The sequence below is a fragment of the Spermophilus citellus genome (assembly GCF_964194105.1).
Source record: "Spermophilus citellus genome assembly, chromosome: 12".
Classification (NCBI taxonomy): Eukaryota; Metazoa; Chordata; class Mammalia; order Rodentia; family Sciuridae; genus Spermophilus; species Spermophilus citellus.
The window spans coordinates 113553615-113572793 of record NC_138198.1 but is presented as its reverse complement, the minus strand read 5'-3'; the positions used below and the strand labels follow the sequence as shown (position 1 = coordinate 113572793).

At 44.3% G+C, this 19179-nt stretch overlaps 1 protein-coding gene and 1 long non-coding RNA gene across 3 annotated transcripts in view; one reads left to right on the top strand and one right to left on the bottom strand.

Annotated features, from left to right (window-relative positions):
• The window catches only part of LOC308632093, a 59882-nt gene extending 58926 nt beyond the window's left edge, over positions 1-956 (bottom strand). Inside the window, exon 1 of the long non-coding RNA XR_014018425.1 lies at positions 829-956. This is a non-coding gene — a long non-coding RNA (uncharacterized lncRNA). The remainder of the gene's footprint in view (positions 1-828) is intronic.
• Positions 533-19179, top strand: part of ATP8B1 (ATPase phospholipid transporting 8B1) — a 122912-nt gene continuing 104265 nt past the window's right edge. Inside the window, exon 1 of one of the 2 annotated variants that reach the window (XM_081263760.1) lies at positions 533-1316. The gene's annotated coding sequence lies outside the window, so the exon portion shown is untranslated. Of the gene's footprint in view, positions 1317-1365; positions 1871-19179 lie in introns of those variants that run through there. The other variant, XM_081263761.1, reaches the window with a different exon arrangement.

The following is a 19179-nucleotide window of genomic DNA, read 5'->3' as shown; positions in this document are numbered from 1 at the left end:
TTCCATCCCTAAAGTTGTAGGTTTCATCTCCTCAGTAAAAGCCTCCTTAAAGCTACCAGTTGGGAGCTTGAACAAAGGCTGGAAGTTAGCCTCTCTGATTTGCAGGTAACTGATATTTGTCCAGGAGACCTATCTCCTTTACAGCATTGTAAGTAATTTTTCTTCTTGCAGAGCTCAGGCTTGAACCCACGGCCACGCTAAGCAAGCGCTCTGAGCTACATCCTCAGCCCTTAAGCAAATTCAAACCATTGACTTTCCTGGATTCTGATACCAGTGACTTGTCCATAGCAAGTGCACAGTAAGAACCTAGCGAACCGGGAGTTAACTGATGTGAGGCGTGTACTGTACTTGCTGCGGGAAAGCACGATTCACACTACAAACACCAACCAGCAACGAAGGAGGCAGGCAGATCCAAAATCACCAACTACATTGCGTGGTTCACACATAGCACCTTAACTCCGAGCGACTTTGGTCTCAGTAGAGTCTAGTCCGCTTGCTGCAATTAAAGGAAAAGTTGTCTCCACCTCTTTCGGCGTCCTCTCTATTCCTACCCTTGGCGCGGCGAACCGAGGAACACGGCTCCCCTTACAGAGGGAGTTCAGGTCCCGGGCGCGGAGGCCCCGCCAGCTTTCCAGGCTGGCGCGGTCACCGACCCCAAGCTGTGACCAAGCCGGCAGAGGGCGGGAAAGTGACGCGGAATTGATGGGGCGGGGTGGTGACTGCAGCCCAGGGACTGGAGCGCCTGGGGTACAGTGAGCGACAGCAGCTGCCGAGTCACAGGCTGGGAGAAGCGGGAGGGCGCGCTCTGGGCACTGTCAGGGTGCTCACCTCCGCCGGGACGCACGAAGGACGCAAGACTCGACTTGGGCCGTCTTTGCCAACCCTAGGGCTGCCGGTGGGAGGGGTAGAGGAAGGGCAGACGGCCTGGCCCGCCCCCAGCCCCAGCCCCAGCCCCAGCTTCAGCCTCATCCCCCGCGCGCCGCGGTTGCGCCTGCCGGAGGGAGACGAGAGGCTCCTCCCTGGAGCAGAGAAACCAGTTTGGCCGGTCCGGCAGAGCCAGGGGAAAAGGGCGGCCGTAGAGGAAGGGCGCACTGACGCGGGGCGGGGGAAGGCGGGAGCCATTGGCGAGCCACGGCAGCCGGAGGAGTCGCCGCCAGCTGGACACGCTTCCCGGGGCCCCCGGCCAGCCCCCGTGCGCCATGAAGCGCTAGCGCGGCTGCAGGGCTGGGGCCGGGCGGGCGGCGGCCAGGTGCGCAGCGAGGATTGGAGCGGCGCGCACCCGGCGGATGCCCCAACCGGGGCCCAGCGAACGCTAGGTAAGAGGAGCGCGGCGCCGGGGTCCCCGGACTCCCCAGTCCGGTCAGCCTGCCAGGGTCCCGCGGCACCGATGGTGGTCCCCGGGCCAGCAGACTCCAGGGATCCCAGAAGCGGTGAAAGCAACTGTCGGCCCCTGGACTTCCGAGCCTGCAAGGGTGGGATTTGTGTTGGGGGTGCCAGGAGCCTTCGCACCCTCAGGGAAGGCAGACTCCTCTGTGAAGAGGTCCTTGGGATTTTCACCTCTCCCGAGGCGAGAACTCGCGGAAGCTGTTAAGAGTTTTTCGTTGGTTTGCATTACGCCGCCGGCCCGGGGTTGAGCTCCGAGGTGTTAAGTCAGCCAGGGCTTTGGAGTGCCGCTGGCTGCCCTGCAGTGGACGCCCCTTTCTGGGAGTACCCCAGTTGTCGCGTTCTGCAGGGATGCCTTCCTGGGGCGGATGCAGTCGGCTTAGAAACTGAATTTAAGGCCAAATGTCTCAAGCCTGCGCCGCACCTGCGAGAGGGATGGAGGTGGGGGTGAAATCGGTCGCCTCCGCGACTCCGGCTTCAGGGCCAGGTACCCCCAGCCCTTGACATTTTCCTTGAGTTTTAATGAGTTTTAATTCGAGGTGGGGGACGGGATGGGGAAAAGGACTGCTGTTTTTCTTTCTGGTGGCCGTAGGGTAGGTCCGCCAGCTCCCTGGCACTGCCGCGGGCCATCCCGTTCCCTCCCCAGTTTGACGTCTGGCGCTGTCATCTCTGTGCTTGTGAAGGGGCCACTTGTTGGGCGGCGGCGGGAGATGTCAAGGAGAAAGCGACTGCTTTAACCTCCCACAGCTCCAATCCCCTTCCCCAGTAAAAGGAAAGAAAAACCTTGAAGTGTCGGGCCAGTTTCTCCAAGGGAGGTGTGAGCGCATAATCCCCGCCCGGGGAGGCTCGAAGCACGAATCCCCGGACTCCGCCTAGGCGGAGGACTAGGTGCGAAGAGGATGCGAAACGGGGCAGGGGAATTAACACGCCAAAGTAAAAGGAACCCGGGCTACATTCACGCTCAGGGAGTCCCCTCGGCCTGCTCGCAGTGCCTACGGCGGTCTCCTACCCTTTCTTGGGTAGCTCTGAATTCCTCTCTGGGAAACTGCCCTCCTGGTTGGCGCGAAAGGATTCGCTCCCTTCACTGGTTGCGTTGCCTTCAAAATTCTGCCCCGCACTCTCTCCCTCCGAGAATTAAACCGGACAGTGCTAGTGGAGTGCTGGGAGACCATTTACCATCAGTTACCAGCACACAGAAGGTTACTGACGGAGGTTAACTGCTTTAAGGAACAAAAGCTACAAACCATGATAAAGTCTCTGTGAATAGGAAACAGAAGCTCATATAAAAAGGAAAACAGCACAAAATGGGACGTAGAAGCTCTAATTCTCATCGTCTAAGGAGTATTTCTGGGTCAGGCCTAAAATGCCTTTCATTAACTCTGAGTCTATTGTTGTAGACCTTTTAAAGCCCTATTATAAATGCATATACTGCGCGAAAGATGATGAATGGTTATTAGCTGATTAATTTCTGGGGAGAAGTCACGCCTGCCTGCAATTACTCCTCTGAAGCCTCCTAATGATTTTTATTATGTAGTGGAGGCTTCCTTGTTCTGATTTGGGGAGAGAAACCCTATCCGCTTTGTTCATTTGTCATTGTCTAGTCGCTGGGCTTTGATAATTTTTAGTGGTTCTTTGTGTAGGTTACTGAGAAACAACCTCCCAGCCAGCTCAGATGCCACCTGTGTGAGCTTAGGGTCGGCTCTGTTAAGGCTTTCCTTCTGATTTTATTTTAAGAAAATTCATACCCATGTTCACTTGTTATTATTTCTTAGTGATGGAAGTGGGAGGTTTTGTTCTGTTCGGTTGTTTTAGATTGAGGATTTAAAATAATGATTCAGTAAAGAAGTCTTCCTCTGTGAGGCACCTTCAGGAATGATTCCAGGTTCAGCCTGTGTCGGCCTCTGGGATCCTAAACCTAGCCTTGTGCAATAGCAAAGCAGCCGGGACTGTTTCTTTCCCCTTTTTTTCTCCCTTCTTTCCTTCTATCCATTCCTCCTTCCTCTTCCTTGTAAAGCAAGGAGTAGTGAAAAATACATGGCTTTGGAATTCCACAGATTCCAATTCTTTTACTTACTAAATGTTTAACTTTGGGGGGATTCCCTAATTTTCTCTGCCTGTTTACTCTTTGGGACAGGGGGAGGTATCATCAACCTTTTGGGGTGATTAATGAGAGAACATGTGAAAGTTTCTTGGGGTGTTTGAGTGTTGCTTTCTTATTTTCTTTATTAGATTAATATTATTTTAAAAATAGCATCATGCACAGGTTGTATGTGTGTGTGTGGGGCGGGGGGGTCCTGGGGATTGAACCTAGAGCCTTGCACTTCTAACCACACATTGGCACTTTTGAAATATTTTATTGCCTCATTAATTTAAATCTGTTTTAGTTTTTCATAAGCAATAGTTGTAGAATGTGGGTGATCCTTACAACTTTAGAAAGATTTCAATTTACTAGTTGCCTTTGCTCTGTAGTTAAAGTCATTGTAAAAGAAGCCTCTGCACTTATAGATATAGAGGAACCTCCTCTTTAGGGATGGAAACAAGTTTTAGTATGTTCATTCATGTCCCTATCTCCAAAGAGAGATATCATTGAAGTTTCTTAAGTACTTGATTTTAGAATCTGTTTCTACATTGGTCTCCCAAGAAGATTTTCTTTGTGGTGTCTTTAGATATCTGGTAAGTTTTTAGGCTTTTTTTTTTATTAGCATTGTCCAATATGATCAAATGTATTTATGCCAGTAAGTCCTTATGCCAGTAAGTCTTTATCTACTTATTAAGTAAAAATTAATTTGCTCCCAGAAAAGTTTGAATAACACAAAAAGTAAATAGTTTATCTTCTTCATTCTGTTAACCAAGTTACTACCAAATTCTCATCCCTGTGTCCAGCTAAAATATCCAACATAAGATCTTTACAGTCTCTGTCACTGAAGACCAACTCTATGAGGGACGATTCTAGAAAAAAAAAATCGTGTGTATGTGTGTGTATACACAAGTATGCATGTTCATATAAATGCACACATATATCAATTTATTTTTATTCATAAAAAACAACTTTTTATCATCTGAACATGTGGGAAGGTATTAGTACTCTTCTTGGTTACTTCTAATTGTGTTTCTCTTTTAAATACATTATTGCCAAAACCATCCATAATGGCAACTGTGTTTGACAACTGGTCTTGGAGAGCAGAATCCAGAGGCAGTGAAGTCTCTGTATCCTTTGACCCAGGCTGGGATCCAGGCCTCAGGCTTCCTAGCTGTATGACCTAGGGTGAGTTATTTAATCTCTAGCCTCAGTTTCCTTGTCTCTAAATGGCATAATAGTAGTATTTCCTCACAGGCAATGTGATGAGCTCCAAGTGAGATGCTTTAGGTAAAAGAGAGAGCCCAGAGCTTAATAAAAGGTATTCATGAATATCATCCTCATGTTGCTGCTGCTGCTCAGTGAATACCTCTCACCACGCCATTGCCTTGCTCCTAGGCTCAGTAGAAAACAGGAATCATTCTACATATTAGTATTTGTTTAGCAAACATTGGTGCCCTTTTGCACCAGGCACTGTTAAGAAACAGTTTCCCAGAGTAGGGGCAAGGTCCTAAGCCTCCAAACCTATGCTATTGTTTTGCAGCTGTGGCTGACAGCTGGGAGGACTGTCTTGCTCAAGGAGCTCAGTCACAGCCATGAGGGGCCCTGGCCGCTCTCTCAAAGAAAGTTTACCTCCTCCTGCACAGTGGGGACAGACAGACCACTGCTGTGTCTCCTTAGCATCTCCCTTCCTCCTGTCTCCTCTCCCTAATCCTCTCTGCTCCTGGTATTAAATTCTGTTCCCTGTTGAAAACTCAGTAGCCTCTGAACTTTGTGGCTTCACAACAGTCCTCTCTGCAGGGTTTCCTTCATGGTGGAACCTGGGTAAGAGTTGCTAATGACGGAGAACCTTGATCTAAGCCTGTTTCATTTATTCCTCCTTCTTTCTACTGTGTCAGGGAATTACCTCCCTCTCCAGGAAAGCCTGTGAGGTTCCTAAAAGGCACAGAAGGCTCACAGACAATTTTTTTTCTTCTTTGAGAAGACAGTTTCAGGTTCTCTCTCTTCTCCTGCCCTAGACACTGTCCTCTCTGCATGGAGGGATGGTTGCCTTATGGCCTGGGCGACTGCTGAGGTCACTTCTAGCTCTGAGAGTCTAAGTTCATTTTCAGTTCTAAGTCTACTGCCTTTGCATTAAATGGGTCAGAGATGGGCTTAGAAGTTGCAGAAGGTCTCAGGGTGGGAAAAGCACTTCTGCAGGGGAAGGTTACTCCTGTGTTGGGAGGCCTTTCAGTAGTGAAAGCCACTCACTGTCTCCTCACAGGCATGACTGAGGACCCTGGCGCTTCTGCAGTGAGCATGTGTGGAGCCCGACCTTTGACTAGTAGCTTCAGTCTTTATTTACAGGACCGTTGTTTTATGGCTTTGTTTCTTTGCTGAGTGGCTTTTGTTTCACTAGATTGAGGTTTGTTTGATTTAGGACAGGTTATATTTGATTTTTTTTTTTTTTTTTTTTTGGTGGGGGTGGTGAATGGTGGTGGCCAGGGAGTAGTAGCTCAGTGGTAGAATGTATGTTCAGCATGCATGAGGGTATGATATGCAGCTCCACCAAAAAATTAAAAAAGAAAGCCGGAGGTCACAACACAAAATCAGTTTTTCTTTCTTTCGTTATTTCTTTTAAAACTTACCTTTCAGGTTTATTTTATTTTCAGAATTATAATTATTAATGTACAAATTAATAGATTGCACTGTGACATTTCCGTACAAGTGCATGTCAAGTTTTGATAATACCCACCCTCCCTATGACCCTCTCCTGCCTTCTCCTCTCTCCCCCTCCCCCCAGTTCTCTTCCTCTTCTCTTATCCTAATACTCCCTTTTCTACTTTTGCATCATCTTTATTTTATAATCTTTTGGTTTTCATATATGAGAGAAAACACGTGACACTTATCTTCCTGTGTTTTAACTTATTTCTCTTACTTAACAAGACATCTTCTAGTTACATCTACCTTCCTGCAAATGGCATGATTAAAATCAATTTTTAACCTTTATCCAAATTGAGTTGAGCTAGAAGATTCTCCTCAGGCACCAAACATCGATGTCACACAGTATTGACAGTCCGTTTTTGCTGTACGGTGAATTCACTATTTATTTTGTGAAGTGTGTTGTGATTTGCACACAAACCTTTACTTTGTCTTCTCAGGACCCGGTGAACTATTAAAATGATTCTTTCTCTGTCCATGATCTGTGGATCCAGAAGAATCGCTTCACATTCTCCCTGAGAAAATAGATAGCCATGTGACTTGGCTGGTTTAAATATTTACTCAGTGGGGAGATGGATCAGTTTGTGTGTATTTAATGCTGGGAAATATAGGCTCTGTCTTTATATTGGAAAATAAATGTGTGGGTCCTCTAAGTCGGGCCCTGACAGCTGTTAAATAAACCTCCAAAAATTTTAATTCAACAAGAAATCCATGTGTGTGTGGGAGGAAAGGGTCATCAGACCACTGAGATTGTGGGAATTAAGTGAAAAATCTTTGTTGTTTTTGGTAGCAGAACAACTGTGGGTTCATCATGATCTCACTCTGTTAGTACAGAAGTTTATTTCCTGGGAGGCTTTTAAAAAAATTGTGGATAAATATAGACAAAACAAAATTTACCATTTCAACTACTTCTAAGTTTACAGTCTGGTGGTATTAAATGCAATCACAGTGTTGGACAACCAGCCAGCACCAGGGTCCATTCACAGGACTTTTTCATAATCCCACACTGAAACTCTATACCTATTAAACAGTAATTTCCAGTTCACCCTATTCCCAGTAATGGTTAACCTTTATTCTGGTTTTCTCTCTCTATGAATTGGATCACTCTATGGTTCCTCATGTTAAGTAGAATCATATAATATTTGTCCTTTTGAGACTGGGTTATCGTTTTCAGCATAAAGCCTTCAAGGTTCATCCACGTTGTCACATGCTCCAGAATTTCCTTCTCCTGCATGGGGGAATAGTATTCTATACCCTTCGTTTTGTGTATCCGTTCATCCAAATGATGCGTGCTCTGGTTTGTCTGTCTTTGAGGATTGGGAATAATGCTGCTGCCGACCTGAACATGTAGGAATCTGTTTGCTGATGTGGGCTTTTGAGCTCTGGAGAAATGTATCTTTCATAAATTAGATGGATGGAGACGTGTGGTTATTTAATTCCATACTTTGCTCCGAAACTGCTGGGACAGCCTTGTGCCTTCTTTTCAAGCTGCTCTTAGTAAGCTGACAGGTTTGTCTCTCCATCACCCAACTGGCCTGCTGTGGAGTTGACAGCTGCTGTGTGCCAGGGCAGGTGTGAAAGCTTGGGATACATGGCTCTAGTACCTGGCCATCTGCACAGACCACAACTGCCTGTGGAGAGGATATACTAGGGTGGACAAAAAAAAAAAAAAAAAAAAAAATCCTAAACTTCCTTCTAGAGTTCAAAAAAAATTTTAATTGAATACTTAGGTGTCAGATTCTTTTCCACCTTAAGGTAGAATCCATGGCTTTAAAACTAGGCTCCAATAAAGAAAATGTGGCACATATACACAATGGAATATTACTCAGCCATAAATAGAAATGAGATTATGGCATTTGCCAGTAATGGGATGGAACTGGAGGCTATCATGCTAAGTGAAATAAGCCAATCCCCTAAAACCAAAGGCTGAATGTTCTCTCTGGTATGTAGATGCTAACACACAATTCGGGGGGGGGGGCAATGGAGGGGCAGTGGAGGTTCACCGGGTTGGGCAGGGGTGAATAGGAATAAGAGAGGGGGATGGGAATGGGAAAGACAGTAGAATGAATCACACATAACTTTCCTATGTTCACTTATGAATACATGACCAGTGTAACTCCATATCATGTACAACCACAAGAATGGGAAGTTATACTCTATGTATGAGTAATATGTCAAAATGCATTCTACTGTCATGTGTACCTAAAAAGATCAAATTTAAAAATATAATAAAAAAATAAATTTAGTTGCTGAAAAAACAACACTAACAAAAGACAATCTAAGGCTCCAAGGCAGAAGGTCAGTTGTAGACTGCAGCATGGCTGAGTTGCCAACTGTTGTATCCCCCTAAGAGTGTGTGGCAGCTTAAAGCCAGGAGCCCGTTGGAATTATATGTTAGTTGGTCATGTTAGAAACCTCTTAACCTGTATTTTTTGGGGGAGGTGGGGGTGGGTACCTGGGAAATGAACTGTATTTTCTAGAAAACAAAAGTATGTGATATGAGTTTATACTCATAAGTGCCCTAAAAATTAGACAAGTGGGAATTTGCTCATTTGAAAAGCAGGATTTGGGGGCTGGGTTTGTAGCTCAGTGGAAAAGTGCTTGCCTAGCACACGAGAGGACCTGGGTTTGATCCTCGGCACCACATAAAAATAAATAAATTAAATACAAGTATTGCGTCCATCTACAACTTAAAAAATAAAATAAATGAGAGTAGGGTATTTATTTATTTATTTATTTATATTTTATTCCATACTGGGAATTGAATCCAGGACCTCATGCCTGTTAGACAAATGCTGTATCACTGAGCTACATCCCCAGCCCAGGGCTTTCTTAAAAAAAAAAAAAAAAGAAATCTTCAATCTAAAGTACCATGGTCCCTGGGTGTCCCTTCCTCTTTCCAACCTCAAGCTAATCACAACCACAGAACAGCTCCTGGGGCTAACATAGCTAATCGGGCCATGTGACACTTTGTGCAGCTCTACTTGTTTAAGATAATTCACAATTTTTTTTATAGTCTTATGCTTCCTCCGTTATAGAGAGAAATGTAAATATTCTCTCAAAGGTCAGTGTGAGAACGTCAGGCCTCGTGAATGGTGACCTAACTGGCACTTAACATGTCCTGAATCTTGAGATCAATTGGACCAGGACTATTTAAAGCAAAAGAACACTGGCGGGACCCTGATGTCTTAGTTAGGGACACTTTCTGTCTCCTGGGTTGTTCCCAGGGTGGAGGCCCCTCCCACCAACCCTTACAAAGTCTGAAAGACAAACTGAGGCAGCCGCCAGTCAGATGTCCCTCAGATATGTAAGGGTTGCACTCTGTGTGCCAGGTACCTGGCTGTGCTAGTGAACAGAGGAGAGAGCCTGTCCCCAAGTGGCTCACTCATATTTGGGTGACAAATGGGAGAGACAAAGATATATAATGAATAGGCAAATGATACAGCACACTCTGAGACATGCTGGGAAGACAGGGAGCAAGCTACAGTGTCAATAGAGGGGTCACCCCTAAGCACTCAGAGGAGAGGGTGGCCCAGGAAGATCTGCAGAGTGTAACCAGGCAGAGGGGACCGAAAACTTGGACAGGTCCTGAGGTGGGAGTGCCTGGCTTGTCTGATGAGCAGAGGGGGCTGTGACTTGAGTGAGTGGGGGAGGGAGGGAGAAGGAAAAGAGGAAAGCAGAGTGGGGATCCTGCAGGACCTCCCAGGCTGTGTAAGGACTTTGGCTTTGACTTTGTGTGAGCTGGAGAGGGAGGATGCTGGATGTTGCTCTTTGGAGAGGTGAGATCTAACTAGGGTCCTTGTTGCTTTGTGAAAGACAGCAGCAGGTAGGGTAGGACTGGGGTGGGGGTTGGGAAGGACGCTCCTGAGCAGGGATACCAGGTAAGAGGCTAGACCAGGAAAGCTGTGATGGAATCTTCCAGCAGAGCAGCAGCCTTGGGGGTTCAGATGGGGGATGGGGGGCAAGTTATGGGACTAGATAGATAGAGATGTAAATTTGATTTGATAGATTTTTAAAGGCATCAGGATTTCCAGACAGATTGGGTGTGGCTTAAGAGAGGGGCCAAAGATAACCTGGCAGAGCCTGGGTTGCAAAGAGAAATCTGAATCTTGGAATGCCATAAATTCAGTGGGCTGCATTCAGATGGGTGGCCATAGATCATAAAGAAGCTCCTCAGAAATAGACATATAAGGTTTTGTTCAGAGAGTCCCATCTGTGTTTATCATCAGTGTGTCTTCCTAGTTTGGCAAGGCAAGAGGTTGTTAGAAAAAGGGAATGGTTTGCAGGGAGCACAGACCGGTCCTTTTATTGGCGGGAGGGTGCTTTGCAGGCGGTCCACGGGGCACCGAGGAGGGAGGCAGCCCTGCAAGACAAACCTCCCCTCCCACATCTGGAAGGTACTGCTCTTTGCCTGATTGGAAAGACAGCTCTTCCCAACCCCTTAGAAATAAGGGGCGCTCCCTCCCCCATCTCCATTCATATGAGCCTTTAAGACGAAACTTGTGAGGCAGAGTTCAGGTGCGATGTTGGCCATCCTTTTTTAAGTATTGGGGTTTTATGGCTTTGGACAGTAGTGGGGATTGAGCCCGGGGATGCTCTACCACCAAGCTACAACCCCCTCCCGCTTTTATTTTGTATTTTGAGACAGGGTCTCATTAAGTTGCCCAGGCTGGCCCCCAGCTGTGCAGTGCCAGGACTGACTACAAAGTCCACAGAGTTTGTTAGTCATCTAAAGATACTGGCTTTCTGGTGGCCTCGTGATTTTCTTTCACCCAATGATTCCATAATTATTTATTGGATACCCACTACTCTCCAGGCCCTGTGCCAGTGCTAGTAGCAGATACAATGTTGAACAAAACCAGCACGGTGGTTCCCTACATGGAGTTCTCAGGGTTATTGGGGTGGGGAGAGAAGAATAGATGCTGAACAAAATAGTGAGCAAGAGGGATATGAAAGAAATGGATATTAGAATCAATCTGTGATAAGTGCACTAAAGGAAAATATGATATTACTAACAGGATAAAAAGAGCCTACTTTAAAATGGGTGGAGAAGAGCCCAGATGTCCATTGACAGATGAATGGATAAACTAAATGTGGTATATCATGCAAGGGAATACTATTCAGCCTCAAAAAGGAAGTTGATTTTGATACATGCTTCGTGAATGAAGCATTATGCTGATGAAGATATTGTGCTAAGTGAAATAAGCCAGACACAAAAAACGTAAATATTGCATGAGACTACTTACTTGAGATGCCTAGAATAACTAGACTTGTAGAGACAGAAAGTTGAGTAGTGGTCCCTAGGCACTGGGGAATATGGGGAGTTATTCAATGGATACAGAGTTTCAGTTTGGGAAGATGAAAAGTTCTGGAGATGAATAGGGGTGATAGTGGCATCACAACCAACTTTTTAAAATGGTTTAAATGGTAAATTTTATGTTGCATGTTTTTTTGGCAGTGCTGGGGATTGAACCCAGGGCCTTGTGCATGCGAGGCGAGCTCTCTACCAACTGGGCTACATGGCTCACCCCTGTTGTATGTTTTAAACCACAAAGAAATGGTCCAGGAGAGTCTCTTGGAGGAGGCTATGCTTGAGACCTAAGGATGAGAAGGCACCTGTCCAAGGACAGTTGGTGGGGGCATTGTGTGCAAGACCCTGAAGAGGTTGATGCTTTGTGCGGTGTTCTGAGAACTATGTGGAGGCCAGAATGGCTGGGGTGCAGGGAGCGGGCTGAGGAGCACGGATGAGGCCCGGCCAAGGCCCGGCCAAGTTGTGGAGGACCCAATGGACGCTATTAGCAGATTTTAAAGCAGTGGAATGATATAATTTGGTTTCTGGTTTGGGGTGATAAAAAGACTACGTCGTGGAGAATGGATTGGGGTGGGAACAAGACAGGAAGTGGGGAGGATAACAGTGCGGAGGTTGCTGTGGCATGTGGAAGAACTCCTGGGGGCTTGGGCTGGGAGGATGGAAGTGGGCTGAGAAGTGGAGGGTAGGAGTTTACCTAGCTCCTGTGCATGCCGGGCAGGCACAGATGTGGACTCTTAGCCTAGATGATGGGTTAGGTTTGAAAACCTAAAAGAAGTGTCCGATGATGCTCACGACTCAGGACCATTCTTTCCCATAATGTGTATAGGGTGATGCAGCAAAACAGACCTGCTGCTTTTATTCACAGAGCGGTCACACTAGCTGGTCCGTCCTGTAGGGTACGGATTGACTGGTCTCTGTTTTCCAGCGATGGAATTAGAAGTTGCCTGAGGTCTCTGAACTAGTAATTGACAGAACCAGAAATTGCACTCAGGTTCCTAGACTTCCCAGGTAAGGGGTCTAGGAACACCTGAACGTTGCAAAATCCATCCAAGTGACCCAGAGTCAGGGTTGCCAGATATAGCAATTAAAAATACAGGACACACAATTAAGTTTGAATTTCAAGTTTAAAAGTGAACAGTATTTTTGTTTTTGTTTTTGTTTTTTTTTTTTGGTACCAGGGATTGAACCCAGGGATGCTTAACCACTGAGCTGCGCCCCCAGCCCTTTTCATTTTTGATAAGTAAGTCCAGTATGGTATTTGGGACTGACACTAAAAATTATGTGTTGTGTATTGAAAAGTCAAATTTAACTGTGTGCTCTGTATTTTTTTCTGGTAACCCCACCCTGAAATGAAGTTTCGGAACATAAAACTGTGATTTGAGAACTCCCTCTTATAAATAAGTGCTGAAACTTCTATGTATTTTGTTTTACTGGGGATTAGGAGAGGAGGATTGGCTTTCGTAGTCTCTCAGAATGTTGTGATATTTTCCTGGTCTTCGAGGAGTATTTGTCATTTGAAACAAATATCAGCTCTGTGAGTCATTGAATGGTGTTTTGACTTTGGCTAAGAATACCAATTCTTCACATTTTTAGACCACTTTATAGTTTTAAAATCTGGGGAGTTGGCAGGATAGATGCTATTTCCCTGGAACTCAGAAGAAACCCAAAGGAAAGCAATGTGTGGGTGGTGGGTGGACATTGGCAGGAACTGGGTGGAGTGCTCTTCCTACTTCTAGTTTAGTGATAAGCTGTCAATCTCTGAGCTTGAATCCCTTTGTGCTTCAAATGATGGACCTGGTATTTCACAGCTCACCCTCCTGTTGTAATTTCATGGCTCCACATGATCTCATTTGTCATAAGATTCCCGTATTTAAAACTTTCAGGGTGGAATTAATTTTAAGCATTGTAGGTTCAGATGACAAGGAAACATACAACGATGTACAGTGGATTCTGTTTTATTTGTTTTGCATTTGCTTTTATTAATTACTTTTATTTCTACACAATGAATACTATAGTAGGTCCCCTTTTTAGATAAGGCCCTTTTAATTTAAAGGTTTTGTCCCCCTATTTTGAGAGATGATAAATCTTCCAAAAAAAAAAAAAAAAAAACCACCAACATTCATGTTCCTGACTATTGAGGTTTGACAAGCTTGAGAGTATTTTTAAAAGAAGAGATTTATTTTTGGAAGTTGAAAATAAGTGCGCCAATGCCTGTAATCCCAGCAGCTCAGGAGGCTGAGGCAGGAGGATAGAGAATTCAAAGCCAGTCTCAGCAAAAGTGAGGCTCTAAGCAACTCTATGAGACCCTGTCTCTAAATAAAATGCTCTGATACTAAATAAAATAGAGCTGGAGATATGACTCAGTGGTTGAGTGCCCCTGAGTTCAATCCCTGATACACCAAAGGAAAAAAGAAAAAGAAAAAATCAGTGAAGCCAAACTATCAGGAAGGTTCTTGAAATCAGTTTTGAAACAAGCTCAAGGCAAGGCAAGGACCAAGCCACCATGAGAGGAAATGTCACATTGTTGTACCCAGAGCCATACAACTTCAGTGATCCCAATAGACCTGCTTTTTATCCGGTGAAGTTTTATCTTCTTATAGGTTTGTTTGCATGTGTCATAGGAAAATCAGTAAGCATGAAGTGGTTCTAAACGAACTTGGCACATAACTAAGAGTGTATAAAGATCAGTGACCAAGCTGGGTGTGGTGGTACATTCCTGTAATTGCAGCTGCTTGGGAGGTTGAGGCAGGAGGATTGCAAGTTTGAGGCCAGTTTTTAGCAATTTAGACCCTGTCTCAAAGCTGAAAAATAAAGAAAAGACTAGGGATGTAGCTCAGTGCTAGAGTGCCCCTGGGTTCAATCCCCAGTACTATAAAAGAAAGAAGAAGAAAAAAATGAGCATTGCAAGAACTAAAGTACATTTTGTTAGCAAAATTAAAATCTTGTTTGCTACTTTGCCATAGGCACTGGGCAACGATTTCCAATCTAAAAGATTCTTAGAACTTAACATGAATATAACAAAGTTGATTATCTTTAAACATTTATATTTGAATACTATTTTTTAAATGATATTTCTATTATAACATCCTGTCAGGCATTCTTTGTATCCTATAGAATTTGTTTAAAGTGTAAGTTTTTCTGGTGTTTTTTCTTTTCCAGAATGCCCCAAAATCAATGTGATCCTTCATGTTTGGCTGCATTTTATCATCTTTTACGAGAGGAGATAAAGATGAGAGTATCTCTTCTTTGAACTCAGTCAAATCTTGATTTTGTAACTGTCTTTGACATTTTTTGGTTTCTAGTTTTCATAAACCATTAAAAGAACCAATTTCATTATTGAGATGAAGAGGCTCAGATGAGAAAATCCAGCAAAACCCCAGCCTTAACATCCCTGCCTGCATTAAACTTGCTGGCTCCTTCCTCCGCTGTCCCCGCCTTTACCTAATATGAGATCATGAGACTTTTGTTTAACTTCTTTGCTTGTTTTCCAGATTATCTCAGACACCACTCTTAGACCAACTCTGAGCATCCTGTGTTTGCAGGCATCTGTAGCAGTAATATAAAAAAATGTAGGGTTATTAATATTTGATAATTACTAAATAGAAATTTAAATAGATATTAATGTTAATATTAATTAATTATTAAATATTAATAGGTAAGAGAAAAGGATTTGGTGCAAAAGGAAGAAAGATAACAATAAAATGTTTGATTATAAAAATGTCACTGATAAAAAAGGAATGTTTTCACTACTGGGACAGAACATGCCTCCTCTGTCTCAGGGTCTCTGAACATACTATGTTCTTTGCTAGTGACTGTCTTTCTCCTCCTTCTCTCTACCTGATGACTAGGTACGACTACCTCCCAGAAGGCTTCCCGATTCTTTGTCCCTTTCAGGTCAAAGTGAGGGCCCTTCTTGTTTCAGTGGCTCTCTGGACAGTCCTGCCCTAGCATGGTTGTTGCCATCTCAGGATGGTAGCTGGCTTTTATTTCCACGTGACAGTCTGGCTTGATCAGTGCCCAGGTCGTAGTTGCTTGGACACTGGTTCTCAAAGTGTGTTCCCTGGACCAGCAACACTAACATGATGGGGAACCACTCTGGACCCTCTGACTCAGAAGCTCTGGGGCAGGACCCAGCAATCTTTGTCTGTATGTATATGTTCACACCCGGCTGCCACCTCACCTAGCAGAGAACAGCACCTCAGTAGGGTTTACACCTCCTGCTGTTCTCCAGTCCCGTATTAAATAGTGAGGTCAGAGACATCCCTTTTTCTACACTGGCATTAGCTGCTGTTATTAAATACATATGAGAGAGAAGGCATTGAACAACTTTGAACCAACAACTGTTGGCTGTTTTTATAATGACCTGGTAACAAAAAAGAATCCATTTTGGTCTAATTAGGTTTATGTTATGACTCTCATGCCTTCAATAAATGGCCAGAGGAGAATAACCAAGTTCTTGGACCTTAGAACTTAGCAAAAGAGTCACAAACACACATAAACATTTACTTAGTAAAATAGTCTCAAAGAAAAAATGGATTTGGCGTAACTTTTAGTATCTATTGTCATGCTTTGACATCTCTGGAAAAATGGATTCTTGTGACATTTTGGTTTCAGAGACTTATTTGCAATGGTGTACAAAAACACTTAGACCATTCTTACTGTGAACTATGAACACAGCTAGCTATGAAAACAGCCGGTACCTGTTCTGTCTTGAGTTTGTTATTGGCAAAGCCAAGGGATAGAGAGTTTTCAAGATTTTGAGAGTATTTGGGGGTTAGTGTAACTCTAGTTGTTTCCTAATGTGATGGAGCAAAATCAAGCTTCAAACTTGGCCTGTCTCAGTGAATCAATTTTCAGTGCTTGTCCACAAAACCAGAACATGAGACATTCTAGTGATCTAGGAAGCTCTTACCCTGGTTTTGCTTTGAGCTTTCAACAGGATCTAGTTTATTAAAGAAATTTTGGTAAAGTATCCTTAACCTAACCAACCAGAGTTGATTTTGCCTTCCAGGGGAGATTTTAGGTTGTCACTATTCAGGAGATGTTACTAACATCTAGTGGAAGGGACCAGGGATGCTGCTAAAATCCTACAATATGCCGGATGGTCCCCACAAAGAGGTGTCCTGTCCAAAATGCCAATAATGTCGAGGCTGAGAAATCCTGTCTTAAACCCTTAAAATGCTGGGGCCCCACAGGACTCATTGCCGACACATTTCTCACTCCATGCAGTGTACCTCCCATGTACCCAAAACTACCCCATTGAGAAGTGAACCCCCACCCATTTTAGAAGGTAAGGCCTCTCCAGCTGATGCTTTCATGAGAAATCCTTTCATAAGAAATCTCCAAGGTCCGATGCTTCTACCTCCAAAAGACCTTGGCTCTAAACAATTACCCCCACCTCTGCTGCCCTCCGTTAAGTTCAAGTCACCATCCTCCCTCCCCTCCCTGGACCATTCCAGTAGTCTCCTAACCTAGGTCTCCATTTCCACCCTGCCTCCTCCAACTCAGACTGCCAGTCGGATCCTGGGTCATGTCCACACCCAGCAGCAAAACCTTTTAGTGGCTCACCACTGCAGCGATGATAGCTCGGACCCCTGCCTCCTATTAACTCCATTCTTGTCCTCCTCAGCTTCAGTATGGAGCGTGGCAAGTCCTTCCCTGTGCCAGGACCTTCACATTAGCTCCTGTCTCACCTGAGACACTCTCCCGCAGAACCTCCTCCTTATCTTTCACTTTTTGGCTTGTGTCATTTCTCAGAGTCTTCTCTGACCACTTCTGCTAGAGGAGGTCCTTCCTAAACCGGGCATGGTGGCACACACCTGTTACCCTAGCTTCTTGGGAGACAGAGGCAGGAGGAAGAGCACGAGTTCCATGCCAGCCAGGGCAGCTGAGCAAGACCCTATCTCAAAATAACAGCCAAAAAGATAACCAAGGAGCTCCCTCCAAGTTAGGCCCTCCGCTGTTTTTCTTATATCCATCAGATTATAACCCTTTATTTATTTGTTGGATTATTGGAGTGCTGTTCCTGTGAGGTTGGACACTCCCTAAAAAGGGATCCCCTCGGTCTTGCTCACTATAGCTCTGTGGCTATCGAGGACTGAGTCCTGCTGTTGGAATAATGTTGACATAATATTAGTGAGAGTACTTACTGCTTGGTGGTGAGTGAATGAGGACTAGATATGATTGAGAGAGGCGGTAAGAGATGTGAGCTGTGGGATCATGAGGAGGGGAGTTCCTAACTCAGTTTAGAGGTGTTCAGGAAGGTTCCCAAGAAAGGGTTATATTGGAGAGTCATTTTGAGAAGAATGATTTGGGGTTTCCCAAGTTTGGAAAATGATAAAAAGTTCCAGTTGGTGTAGGTGGGAGAAATGCTTGAAATTAAATGGATCCTAGAGAAAATCTAGGATCACCCAGAGAGTGCCAACTTCCACCTTGTAGACCAGCAGAGTGTCAAACATGAACTTTCATGAGAACCTCCTGAAGATCTTGTTAAAAATGTAGATTTGGAGTTTGGTCATGGGTGAAGTTCTCCATTCCTAATAAGCTATAGATGAGGCAGATGATGCTGGTCCATGGGCCTCACTTTGAGTAGCAAGGAGATAGAGAATAGAAGAAGACCAGAAATGTTGGCATGACTGTACCACGTCTCTTCACATGCGCTAGAGGAGCTTACTTATGTTCCCTTCAATGCTTAATTTTCTTTTAGATCATCTCCTTGTGGTTTTATTTATGGCAGCATCTGTCAGGCATGTCTTGTACCTTAAAGTTCTTATTCACATGGGCCTTCCCATGTTATTAAAGGAATAGGAAAAAACAAGAAGACTAGTTACGCCACAGGTGTCCACCCTGTTGTGTGCTGGTCATCAATGTCAAAGGACCACAGTAAGCATGTTAGTACTTTTGTTAAACACCAAGCCACCTCAATATTATCTTATCATTGCCTGCATTCCATCAGGTGCCCTGTCCTCTGCAATCTGCAAATCATTTTTGTTATGGTTTCTCAGTAGAGTATTTTTGGTCTGGATGGTGAGTTTCATCATTTATACTCCTAGGAGTAGGATGGAACTTCCCTCCACCAGCCTCTGTATCTTTAGAAAAGACAAAGTAGGATTAATCCAATCTGGTCATCAGTTGGAGGGTGAATTTGTTCTCCTAAAAAAAAAAAATTATAGTTATTGGTATATATACACAATGGAATATTACTCAGCATTAAAAGAGAATAAAATTATGGCATTTGCAGGTAAATGGATGGAGTTGGAGAATATAATGCTAAGTGAAGCAAGCCAATCCCCAAAAACCAAAGGCTGAATGTTTTCTTTAATATGAGGATGCTGACTCATAATGGCATGGGTGCGGGGAGCATGGGAGGAATGGAGGGACTTTGGATAGGGCAAAGGGGAGGGAGGGGAAAGGAGGAAGCATGGGGGTAGGAAAGATGGTGGAAGGAAATGGACAGCATTACCCTGGGAACATGTATGAAGGCACAAATGGTGTGACTTTACTTTGTGTATAACCAGTGACTTGAAAAATTGTACTCTATATGTATAATATGAAATGAATGGCATTCTGTCGTCATATATAACAAATTAGAATAAATAAATAATTTTTTAAAAATAAAATGAATTAATATGAACAAGAAAAAAATTATAGTTAAGCAGTTGAACTTCACATTTTCCAGGGCCTCCTTTAAGATGCATCTGGCATGGGT